The sequence below is a fragment of the Triticum urartu genome, chromosome 3 (assembly GCF_003073215.2).
Source record: "Triticum urartu cultivar G1812 chromosome 3, Tu2.1, whole genome shotgun sequence".
Taxonomy (NCBI): domain Eukaryota; kingdom Viridiplantae; phylum Streptophyta; class Magnoliopsida; order Poales; family Poaceae; genus Triticum; species Triticum urartu.
In genome coordinates, this window is record NC_053024.1 from 220,516,403 (window position 1) to 220,521,256 (window position 4,854).

The window sequence follows — 4,854 nt, forward strand, 5'->3', positions numbered from 1 at the left end:
GATAGATCTAGGTATTGCCATCTTTGGTAGGCAATTCTTCAATAAGACACCTATAACCCCTAGGAGTCTCTTTACTTTTTATTAATTATCAAACTCCTAGGCACAAAATCAAGAAAATCATTTGTAGCAAAAGGTTCCTTAAGGATAGCAAGAAAGTTGGGGTGAACACTTATGGATTTGAGGTCCGCATTTCCCCTACTAGAAGTTTCACCCTTAATTTTAGACATACATCAATTTGGCAATCTTAGCATTAGAAGGAGTGTTTTTCACGGAAGAAAAGGTAGATCCTAGGTTGGTAATAATATCCTCAATTTTATCAATTCTAGTGGAATCTTGATCTATCTTTTCATTAACCATAGGTTCCTTTTCTTTAAAAAATTTAAGAGCCACTCCTACCTTAGATCCGTATTGGGTAACTTGGTTGTGGATCTTTCTATCCAAAGTTTCAATCAACTCTACGGTAGCAACTTTATTTTCAATAATTTCAAGCCTTTGCATCACATGTTCCAAAGTTAAAGTAGTTCCATTAACCAAAAGAGGCGGTGGGCCAAACAAATCTATCATAGCATTATAAGAATCAAAATTATCGCTACCCAAGAAATTTCCTCCGGAATGGTATCAAGAATATATCTATTCCAAGGCGTGATGCCTACATAAAAATTGCAAAGAAGAACGGAAGTAGATTGCTTCCTAGTAGATCTATTTTGCGCATTGCAAATTCTGTACCAAGCATCTTTTAGATTTTCTCCCTCCCTTTGTTTAAAATTAAGAACTTCATTTTCGAGAGACAAGGGAGTAGATAAAGGACTAGCCATAACGACGAGGCAAGCAAAAAAGAGGCGAATGGAAAAGAGAGGGAGAATAAAACGGAAAGGGTGAAGTGGGGGAGAGGAAAACGAGAGGCAAATGGCAAATAATGTAATGTGAAGGATAAGAGTCGTGATGGGTACTTGGTATGCCTTGACTTGGCATAGATCTCCCCGGCAACGGCGCCATAAATCCTTCTTGCTACCTCTTGAGCACTGCGTCGGTTTTCCCTTGAAGAGGAAAGGGTGGTGCAGTAAAGCAGCATAAGAATTTCCCTCAGTTTTTGAGAACCAAGGTATCAATCCAGTAGGAGACCACGCGTGAGTCACCTCGTACCTACACAGAAAATAAGAACCTCACAACCAACACGATAAAGGGGTCGTCAATCCCTTCACGGCCACTTGCAAGAGTGAGATCTAATAGAGATGATAATAATAAGATAAGTATTTTTGGTATTTTTATGATATAGATTGAAAGTAAAGATTGCAAAAAAATAGATTGGAAACTTGTATGATGGAGAATAGACCCGGGGGCCATAGGTTTCACTAGTGGCTTCTCTCAAGATATCATAAGTATTACGGTGGGTGAACAAATTACTGTCGAGCAATTGATAGAAAAGCGAATAATATGAGAATATCTAGGCATGATAATGTATATAGGTATCACGTCCGCGACAAGTAGACCAACTCCTGCCTGCATCTACTACTATTACTCCACACATCGACCGCTATCCAGCATGCATCTAGAGTATTAAGTTCATAAGAACAGAGTAACGCCTTAAGCAAGATGACATGATGTAGAGGGATACACTCATGCAATATGATATAAACCCCATCTTTTTATCCTCGATGGCAACAATACAATAAGTGTCGTTTCCCTTTCTGTCACTGGGATCGAGCACCGCAAGATTGAACCCAAAGCTAAGCACTTCTCCCATTGCAAAAAAGATCAATCTAGTAGGAAAAACCAAACTGATAATTCAAAGAGACTTGCAAAGATAAACCAATCATACATAAAAGAATTCAGAGAAGATTCAAATATTGTTCATAGATAATCTGGATCATAAACCCACAATTCATCGGATCTGGACAAACACACCGCAAAAAGAAGAGTTAAATCGAATATATCTCCAAGAGAATCGAGGAGAACTTTGTATTGAGATCCAAAGAGAGATAAGAAGCCATCTAGCTACTAGCTAGGGACCCGAAGGTTTGAAGTCAACTACTCACACATCATCGGAGGGGCCATGGAGTTGATGTAGAGTCCCTCCGTGATCAATGCCCGCTCCGACGGAGCTCCGGAAAAGGCCCCAAGATGGGATCTCTTGGGTACATAAGGTTGCGGCGGTGGAAATAGGGTTTTGTGGTGCTCCTGGATGTTTGAGGGGTATATGGATATATATAGGAGGAAGAAGTACGTCGGTGGAGCAACAAGGGGCCCACGAGGGTGGAGGGCGCGCCCAGGGGGTGGGCGCGCCCCTGCATCATGGCCGCCTTGTTGATTGCTTGACGTCCACTCCAAGTCTCCTGGATCACGTTTGTTCCAAAAATAAAGCTCCCGAAGGTTTCATTCCGTTTGGACTCTGTTTGATATTCCTTTTCGACGAAACTCTAAAATAGGCAAAAAAACAGTAATTTGGGCTGGGCCTCCGGTTAATAGGTTAGTCCCAAAATAGTATAAAAGTGTAAAAATAAGCCCAATAACATCTAAAATAGATAATATAATAGCATGGAGCAACCAAAAATTATAGATATGCTAGAGACGTATCAATGAATACATAGACAAGCAGAATGTCCCTAGTATGCCTGTACTTGACTAGCTCGTTAATTAAGGATGGTTAAGTTTCCTAACCATAGACATGTGTTTTCATTTGATGAACGAGACCACATCATTAGAGAATGATGTGATGGACAAGAGCCATCCGTTAGCTTAGCATAATGATCGTTTAGTTTTTCTGCTATTGCTTTCTTCATGACTTATACATGTTCCTCAGACTATGAGATTATGCAACTCCCAAATACCGGAGGAACACCTTGTGTGCTATCAAATGTCACAACTTAAATGGGTGATTATAAATATGCTCTACAGGTGTCTCCGATGGTGTTTGTTGAGTTGGCATAGATCGAGATTAGGATTTGTCACTATGATTGTCGGAGAGGTATCTCTGGGCCCTCTCGGTAATGCACATCACTATAAGCCTTGCAAGCAATGTGACTAATGAGTTAGTTGCAGGATTTTGCATTACGGAATGAGTAAAGAGACTTTCCAGTAACGAGATTGAACTAGGTATGATGACACCGACGATCGAATCTCGGGCAAGTAACATACCGATGACAAAGGGAACAACGTATGTTCTTATGCGGTTTGACCGATAAAGACCTTCGTAGAATATGTAGGAACCAATATGATCATCCAGGTTCCACTATTGGTTGTTGACCAGAGATAAGTCTCGGTCATGTCTACATAGTTCTCGAACCCGTAGGGTCCGCACGCTTAATGTTCGATGACGATATGTATTGTGAGTTATGTGATTTGATGTACCGAAGGTTGTTTGGAGTCCCGGATGTGATCACGGACATGACAAGGAGTCTCAAAATGGCCGAGGCATGAATATTGATATATTGGAAGGTTGTTTGGACACCGGAAAGGTTTCGGATTAGTTCGGGCATTTTCCGGAGTACCGGGGGGTTACCGGAACCCCTCGGGGCTTAATGGGCCTACATGGGCTTTAGTGGAAGAGAGGAGGAGGCGGCCAAGAGGTGGGGCGCGCCCCCCAAGCCCAATCCGAATTGGGAAGGGGGCCGACCCCCTTTCCTTTCTCTTCCTCTTCCCTTCCTCCCCTCCTAGTTGGACTAGGATAGGGGGGAACCTACTCCTAGTAGGAATAGGATTCCCCCCTTGGGGCGCGCCATAGGAGGCCGGCCGGCCCCCTCCTCCACTCCTTTATATATGGGGGAGGGGGGCACCCCATAGACACACAAGTTGATCTTTAGCCGTGTGCGGTGCCCCCCTCCACAGATTTCCACCTCGGTCATATATCGTAGTGCTTAGGCAAAGCCCTGCATCAGTAACTTCATCGTCACCGTCAACACGCCGTCATGCTGACGAAACTCTCCCTCGGCCTCAGCTGGATCTAGAGTTCGAGGGACGTCACCGAGCTGAATGTGTGCAGATCACGGAGGTGCCGTGCGTTCAGTACTTGATCGGTTGGATCGCGAAGACATTCGACTACATCAACCGCGTTACCTAACGCGTCCGCTTTCGGTCTACGAGGGTACGTGGACACACTCTCCCCTCTAGTTGCTATGCATCTCCTAGATAGATCTTGCGTGATCATAGGATTTTTTTGAAATACTGCATCCCAACAGTGGCATCCGAGCCAGGTCTATGCGTAGATGTTATATGCACGAGTAGAGCACAAAGGAGTTGTGGGCGTGGGTATATACATATTGCTTGCCGTCACTAGTTGTTTCTTGATTCTGCGGTATTGTTGGATGAAACTGACATTACATGACCGCGTTCATGAGACTAGTTCTACCGACATGCTTTGCACACAGGTGGCTGGCGGGTGTCAGATTCTCCAACTTTAGTTGAATCGGATTCAATGAGCAGGGTTCTTTCTGAAGATCAAAAAGCAATCACTATACCGCGTTGTGGTTTTTGATGCATAGGTAAGAACATTTCTTGCTCAGCCCGTAGCAGCCTCGTAAAACTTGTAACAAAAGTAGAGGACATCTAACTTGTTTTTGCAAGGCATGTTGTGATGTGATATGGTCAAGACGTGATTATATAAATTGTTGTATGAGATGATCATGTTTTGTAACAGTTATCGGCAACTGGAAGGAGCCATATGGTTGTCGCTTTATTGTATGAAATGCAATCGCCATGTAATTGCGTTACTTTATCAGTAAGCGGTAGCAATAGTCGTAGAAGCAATAGTTGGCGAGACGACAATGATGCTACAATGGAGATCAAGGTGTCAAGCCGGTGATGATGGTGATCATGACGGTGCTTTGGAGATGGAGATCAAAGGCACAAGATGACGAT